Source organism: Rhea pennata, chromosome 1 (genome assembly GCF_028389875.1).
Source record: "Rhea pennata isolate bPtePen1 chromosome 1, bPtePen1.pri, whole genome shotgun sequence".
NCBI classification, from domain to species: domain Eukaryota; kingdom Metazoa; phylum Chordata; class Aves; order Rheiformes; family Rheidae; genus Rhea; species Rhea pennata.
In genome coordinates, this window is record NC_084663.1 from 185,587,478 (window position 1) to 185,596,104 (window position 8,627).

The following is an 8,627-nucleotide window of genomic DNA, read 5'->3' on the forward strand; positions in this document are numbered from 1 at the left end:
AGATTATCACCTTTTGTCACCATCAGGCTTTATATTCCTGAGCTGTCCATGCCAGAAGTTGATGGAACACAATCTTTCGTAGATTGTATTTTTGCCACTAATGTGCTGTAAAACACCATACCAGAATTACTCCGAATGATGGAATGTTTTGTTTTCAGTTCCCTAGGAAGTCCGGTGCTAGCACACATTGAAAATCCAGCCGAAGGGCAAAGCCAAAGCGTAGGGCAGAGAATGTGGACTTGAGGCTTCAGAGAGCAAAAATGTTGGAGAAATAAAAGAGAAAAAACTTTTGCAACCACTAGGACTCCCCTCTGGAGCTACATCTTATTGCTATTGGTAACTGTAATCACACAATTTTAAACCCAGCAGTATTAAAATAGCTTGCCGTAGAAAACAGCAGAGCTCTCGCTTCTCTATTAAGAAAGTTGATTAAAGATTCCATCCAGCATCTTTCTCTCAAAATAATTAGATATGCTTTTATTTATAGTTCCTCTTCCATAATATGGCTGATAGTCTCTGACTTCTCTTGTATTTCGGTATCATTTTCAGCCTCATATCAGAGACTACTTATTATGCTCCATGTTGATTTTTATAGCTAATTGTACCTTTTGGCCCAGCATGGCTTCAAAATGGAAATGAAGCAGCTAAGTACTATGATAAAAAATACAATTTAAGGAAGACTTACATTGTACTTCAGAGCCCACACTCAAACTGCAATTAGGTTCACTCTGTACCCTGATTTACCGTGTCCTTCACTGCGTTTAGCCAGTTTTATGTCCGTTTTCTTCGGTCGCCTCCAAAATGGTAGTATTTGGAATAGGGATTTGTTTGTTTGCTTGACTTCTAAACTGCACACTTGCGTGAAGCCGGTCCCTGTGCTGTGAGTCTTGTTCTTTTCTTCCAAGAGATAGGCTGCTTGCCGGCTCTTTCCTTGTGCATTTCCCCCACCCCAGGGCAAACTATATTTAAAATAATAATAATATCAAAGCCCTTCTCCAAGTGCCGCCAAAGAGAGCGCGCGCTCCAGAAAGAGCAGCCGGCAAAAAGGAATTACTGATTTCGACAGGGATGGAATTTCTTGCTCGCTGCCTTGCTCAGTTTGTCAGACCTCCCACTCTCTAGATGTCATAAACTGCGAGGCAGCAGCAGCAGCGGAGGGCAGACCAAATAGGGTCTCTTTGGTTACCAGCAGCTTTCTCGCTTTATATTTTGGCGGTCCTGTGCTTGGATCTTTCTCAGTGCGCGCTTTTCATTTGTGGAGGATGCCTTGCAAGCCCAGCTGCGTGCAATTTCAAGGCTTTACAGGATGTAGGCTTAAAAGAGACAAAATACAAGGCTCACGATGGTAGACACCAGTGGGAACTGTTAGTATGAAGCTTTTTCCACTGAGAGAGGAAATTATGCCAGCCTTAAATGGAAGAACTAGTGTTTAGTCCCCTTCAGTTTTAACTCCAGGACTGTGCTGACGTGGTAATCAAATTGGCAAAAGGTACTTATAAAAATTAAATTCACCCTGATGTCACAGTCATTGTCAAGGACCGGATGCCACAGTTAACCCCAGTTGTCCCCATTTGTCAGCCTGTCTGAAAGAAAGGTCCCAAATGAAGCAGTTTGATAAGACAAAATAGCATATGGTGCAGGGGGAAACAAAATAATCTTCCATGCTTTCTGCCTTGTACCTTGGCTGCCAGAACATGAATGAAGAACTAGACAACTCTTTAATTTTCCACATAGCATGAAACCTACTCCCCATGCACTGCAACTTACGGTTGCCAAAAAATTCAGCTGAGGGGCCAGCTGCTCCCGTGGCTATCCTGAAATATATTGAAGATTTTCCTTGTGGAGGTGGAGACTGCTGCATACAAAAACATGTGTGCATGCTCAGACAGGCACAAGTTTCCAGAGGACACCAGTGTGCCACAACATGCTCGCTGGGCTGTGGGAGCCCCTTAGCTTGACTCTCCGTGGAGCACCATCAACCCAATGGAGTTTCCTGAGGTTTGCTGAAAATGGAGTATGAGCACTTGGGGAGCTACCACAGGTCAGCTTACACGTGGCAATTTCTTGAGGTGTCAGTACCTTATGAAAGTGAGCCTGGGAATGCCTGCCAAAGCCCATCTGCATCCTTGAGGCACTGACTCTTCTACAGTAAATCACCTTTGGGACTGCTTTTTGCTACCAAATAAGCTCAAGCCAATAACCTTCATAGCAGGACTCAACAGCCTCCATAGCCAGACCAAACTGTCCTGCTGACACCCATCTGAGATTCAGAAAGGTGTCCCCCCAACACCGAGGTGTCCCAATCCCATAGGTGAGGCCAGAGGGCTGTCACACAGCACAGAGAAGAACACAGGTAGAAAAGGCTGACAATGCTGAATTTAGCAATGTTTCTCCTGGCCTTCCCACCCAAGAGCCAGGAGAGGCCCTTTCTCTTTCTCCTGTAGCAGGAGAACCGCATGTGCTCACTGAGTGAATTGGATGTCTCTACTTCAGAGGGCTCAGTTGATGTCGGCCATGGTGACACCCTCGACACGAGGGTGCAGATCACTTGCAGAGAGTGTGCTCCGCTTCTGCCAGAGTGTGGCTACTGTGTAGAAAGGGACGCAGGACCTCTTGGCTTGGGCAGGATACCATCCTCTCTGAAGAACTCAGGTGTCCTGCTGTTTTCTTACATAGCTCTAATGACTTTAATGTAACAGTTCTGGCTGGGAGGTACTTTTTGTAACCCTAACTGTAGGTTAAAGGCTGATGCTTCTGGCAGAGCTGAGTAAATCTTCACTGCAAGGTGGCCCATTTTCCCCAGGCAGAGCTTGTGCACCTTCCTCCTGTAGATTTAGGACCTGGTCTTCTCCTTTCTTGCATGAATGCACTAATAAATAGGCTGTGTATAAAAGGCTGGTGAATTCTCATTTCATGCCAGTACCTCCCTGTAGGCCTGAGGCAGATGCCTGAAGTGGAGAAAGAGGCAGAACTTGTCTAGCACCTTCCTATTTCTCACTGACTAGCTTCATCTCCTGCTTCACTGCTGTGATGTGAATCTCACTCTGAGATACTTCACCCTTCCTGTGCTCGGATGTCTAACTTAAGAACAGTCTTAAGTTAAGCTCTACCCTGGATATCAGGAACTTGAAAGGTTAAATTTGGACAGCTGGATGTTGCCATGCCTAAGACCTTTGCAGATACAGCTGTAAGTTCCTCAGGTCGGCACTGTACCATCTCCCTTGGTCAGGTTGTAGGCACATCATGGCAAAGGCTGAGTGCTTTCTGATCACTATTCCATCCTGCCAGAAAGCCATCTGCCAGATGTGAAAATGAGGCACAGACAGATGAAATGTCTTTCCTAGACATTTCCTAGACAATGCGGATGAGTCAGAAACCACTTTTGTACATTAAAGTCAGAACCCAGTGTGTTAGAAACAAAACTGTGATCCTCTGATCTCTTCTAGCAAAGTATGCTGGATAAGGTACCTAGAACAAGTATATTGTATTATTTACCTCAGGATCTTTATTTTCTAAAACAACTCCCCAAAAGCCTGTCAATGGTTTTCATTTCATTTATTAACAATATAGGGGTAGATCTGAGCAAGCAAAGGAAATCCAACCTTCCCCTGGTGAGCCTGGTGAGATGAGGGTGCCTTGGCTTCCAGAGGTGCTCTTGTTTCCTTGCAGGATTGAGCTTGTACTCTGTGTTGAAAGCCAAATCACAATGAGATACAATAAAAAATAATTATTATTGTAATGTCTAAAGTCAGTCTTGACCATTGTTTTTTCTTAAGATGAGAAGTTCTGGAAAACTTTAAGTCCTATGATAACCAATTTTGCAACAATCTTCTGCTCAGATAGCAGTAGAGCCTTACAAACTGGGACCTGCAATCCCAGGCAACATGTCTGCACCAAAAACAAAGGCAGCTGCAGGTCCCAGTGTATGTAAATTAAGTGAAATCTTGTTTTAAAATGTGTTGTGCAGCTAGCCATAAAACATTCTTTAGAAACAAAGCTGGCACTGGAGTAGTCTACATATTGCTGTTTAATTGCTGGTAGGCACCAACATATCAGACTCATCATAACCCCTCCTCTGTTCCTTAGCACTGCTTGGAAACTTTACAAGACATTAACTCAGCCCTGGTGAGGCCTCATCTCGAGTCCTGTGTGCAGTTCTGGGCTCCCCAGCACAAGAGAGAGTTGGAGTTACTGGAGAGAGTCCAGCGTAGGGCTACGCAGATGATCAGAGCACTGGAGCACCTGCCCCATGAGGAACGGCTGCAAGAGCTGGGCCTCTTCAGCCTGGGGAAGAGAAGACTGAGGGGGGATCAATGTGTGTAAGTACCTGAAAGGAGGATGTCAAGGGGATAGGGCCAAACTCTTTTCAGTTGTTCAGTTGTGACAGGACAAGAGGCAATGGGCAGAAACTGAAGCACAGGAAGTTCCGCCTGACCGTGAGGGGGAATTTCTCTCCTGTGAGAGTGACGGAGCACTGGCACAGGTTGCCCAGAGAGGTTGTGGAGTCTCCTCTGGAAATCTTCAAGGCCCGCCTGGATGCAACCCTGTCTAGCATGCTGTAGGTGACCCTGCTTGATCAGGGAGGTTGGACTAGATGATCTCCAGAGGTCCCTTCCAACCTTACTGATTCTATGATTAATCTATACTCTTGAGCAAGGTTTTTGTGTTTGGCATGGTACACATTTCAGCCTCCTAGTAATGCAGCTTTTTAATAATTTCATGTAAAAGAGGAAATGGAAGAAAAGCTTCTTTGCGTAACACAAACTCACTGTTCTCAAGATTATTCCAGGTACAAAAATCTCCTCTCCCTGAGTTTGTCATTGCCTTCCTCAGTGCTTTGAGTGGGTTGTGCAATCAGCATAAAAAACAGAGTCTAATGGTTCATTCTGACAACGAAGTGTGAGGAAAGTGGAATGTGAACAATTTTTCCTGTGGTCGAGGCTATTACTATTTGGTATCTCTGTTTACATTTATCAGGGATTGTTGGAGCAGTTCATACTGTGGCGTCTGGAGATGTGAATCAGAGCCGAGTTATTACAAACCAGAACAAATAACTAAGCAGTGCTGCTGTCCTAGCGACGTACACTCCACAGGCAAGCTCGTTTCCAAATCTGACCTTCCTGACTCATTCCTTTGCAGTGAAGAGAGAACAGGTTGACATGACATTTCTGAAAAATGCACGGGAGCAGCATCCCTCACCCATGCTGTCCTTGGGTGATGATCCCGAGCAAGCCGTGTGCTGCGGCACCAGCATCCTTCGTCCTCCCTGTGGACACAGATCCTGAAAATCCCATGGTGAATAACGCCACAGTGCCAGTGTTTAGTTTAGGGTATCTCTGCTGTAAAATGGCTCTGTCCCGATTCAGGCTGGGCTGCTTTTGACAAGCAGCTGTTGAATGAGAACTAAGTATTAGAAGTTGGGGCTGAAGGGGAAGTTGGAATAACTCCATTTAATTATATCTTTTATGTGTAATAAATACTAAGCAATCTGCAATCTGCAAATATATATCCAACAAAAAAGTATAAACACTCCAAACTTCCCTGTCTATCCCCACCCACAAATGCTTGCTATAGGCTGTTCTGCTCCCTAAACACATGCTATTCTTTCTGCAGCCTCTGAAGCACATAGGCCTTCTACAATCAAAGAGAAAAGGTCTGTTTCCCCGAATTGTTCCTGTTATGAAGGGACTGCAGTTTAACAGAAGGCAGGATGTCCTTTATGTAAACAGAAAACAAAACAAAGGAATGAACACAGAGGAAAAGAATATTGTGTCCTTCTTAAATAGCTATGTGTGTATCTTGAATGCTATGTATTTTTGAGCTTCTGTTATTGTTGAAATCCACTTCTTTTGAGCAGCAGTACTGGATTTAGTCTTGCATGCTTGCATGCTTTGTAATCATCTTCTTGATACATTTACCTGCTAGTTTGATTCTCTCATGAAAGCCAGCTGAAACTTGTCTACATGGAGGCTAACACAGAAATAACACTGTGAAACCAGGCTAGGACCACAATTTTACAAGTGCCTTCATGAATGAGTTGTACTGGACTAAGGGTTAATAGAGTAATTATTGTATTTACTATAGCTCATCCTCTGTAAGGACAAGTGCCGTATCTGGAAAAGCTCTTCTGGCTAACCCAGGCTTTTCTGAGGCTGGGAACACCACTCACATGTGTGCATGCAGGGAAGGTGGACCAGCAGCCTGGACAGGAGCTGTTTTCCATATGGCCCCTTTGCATCCTCCTCTCACTGCTGCTCCGGTTTGTGTATACAGGTGCAAGTTCTTCCTCTCTCCTCTTCCCTTATCCTCTCTCTCATTTAACAGTACCTGGGGTAGGACATTGGATTTCTTTATCCCACATCTCCCAGGCTTTGCCATCACTTCTCAGTATGTTGCTACTGCATCAGGTCTTCTCAGGAAGATGTCTGGGAAGGATGTGCAAGAGAAGGGAGGATGGAGACAGAGATGCAGGTGGATCCTGCATCCCTGCAGGACCTCTTCTGTTTCCCTGCCTCCTAGGTCCTCTGGCTCCTAAGATGGATTTCTTCTGCTGGAAGCTGTGTAGATTGCCATTTCTGGGACAGGAGTGGCAAATCGATGTACACTTTTTCTGCTTGGCATCTAAGAAAAGTCAGTGCAAACTGTGGGCTTGAGGCCAAGAGTGTGAGTTCCCCACTGTTGCTGGGCCTGCAGGAGCACCAGTCTGGAGCATGGCACTGGGAAAACAGGGAGGGAAACCAGCTAGGGAAAATGTGTGTCTTAGCAGCTCTGAGAGGAAAAGAAACTGAGACCCTTAGTTCCCACCCTGGAGACGTGGCAGGGCAGACCACCACTCAGGGCTTCACCCTTCCTCATCACTCTCCACCACTACAGCCTCTATTTCACTCCCTACACCTAGCATGTAGGGTTGGACACTTTCTGTGAAGCTTGAGACACTACCTCACTGGGCTAATAGCTTTAACTAAACTTGAGGCTATTGTATTTAACCCTGTTGTAAACTATATGTCTCATTGTTACCATATTCCTGCCACTTCCTTCAAAGTTTAATATTAATACTCTTTCACTATTATTTTTTTTTCTCATAACATTGCTTCTCTGTGTAGGTATAAAATAGTTGCATCTAAGACCTACGTTTCTGTCATCCTTGCAGAAAGATAGAAAGCAGTATGAGGAGAATGAGCTTCATCCTCTGTTCTGATACATTATTTATAAGTCAAGGTCCCACTGCAGATTTTAGGACCATTTAGCACCATAACCTAGGAGATCAGCCTGGATCTCCACCTCCTCTGTGTTTTTACAATCCCATCAGGGAGGAAAATAAGTGTGTAGACTCAGGACACCACAAGGCACATCTTTTATCTGGCTAAATGTGTGCCCTGAGATCAGTACTGTTGCATGTGATACCAATTTTCAGTTAATGATGTGATTCCAGGGGAGCTCAGCGGAGTTACTGTGGCATTAAACTGATATCATGATCTGTGGGCTGAGTAGAATTGGAAAAAAACACCTCTTGTGGGAAGTTTTGACTATATAAACATTTTTTTTTTTTACAGATCAAAATTTTTTCACAGAAGGAAAAGCTCTGAAGAAATTCAGTTTGGAAGTATCCAAACACTTTGCTCCAGTCTTTTTGATCTAAGTGTAACATTTCAATATTGTTGAATTAAAAATGTTTACTTGTGAGCTGACTGTGATGAAAATTGTCTTATCTCCTTATTCTCCTGGATGATTTTTATCTAGCATAACACCAAAGCCAAAGGCAGTTTCAAGTTGAAATGAGTTGAAATAAAATATTGTTGTGCAGTTAAAAAATAAACTGAAACATTTTGATTTGGGTCAAGACAATACAGTGAAAAAAATATACAGTTTTTATTTTTCCAAAGGAAACCTGAATACTTTGAGCAAAATCAAATTTTTCTGGCATAAAATGTTGAGCTTTTGGAAACTTAATTTCCCATTAAAGGCCATGTTGCTGGGAAGTGTTCATTACGCTTTTGTGCAGAAACAATGAATGGTTTCTGATGGATAAATTCTGAAACCTTGATCTGAGGAAACCTCTCTTAAAAATCTATATTTTGTGATAGAGAAAATTAGTCTCAGGCTGTCCTTCATGTTTTTCTCTCAGACTGTAAATATTAACTATATACAAAAATGGCTTTTATTTGACCAGAGACCTCTGTAAACATTTGATTTACTAGAACACAATTGACTTCAGGTAGCCTCGTATTAACTCAGCTAGGAAGAAGCTAACAGGTTGGTTTGCTCTCAGACAATATTGTTCTATGTTCTGATGATCTGAGTACAAATTGGCCAGTTCCTCTGCAGGTGAAATTTTGTTTCACACGGTCAGTGACACAAAGTCCAGTATTAGTACCAGAATCTGTTTCTGCAATTTAAACAGCCAGTGTTGAGCATTTTGCACTTGATTTCCCTCGATCTGCTGCTCAAAGATGCACTGCCTCATCTTGTTGCCCAGATTAATGCTAGTCGTCATCCAAAACCTGAATCATCTCAGCTGTTGTCCAGTGAATTAAGGTCTTTTTTTAATGGGGTGATCAGAGCCATACACCATATTGCAAAAAGGACATTGTGGGAACTTTCTGCAATACCAGTATCATCTGTGGGAG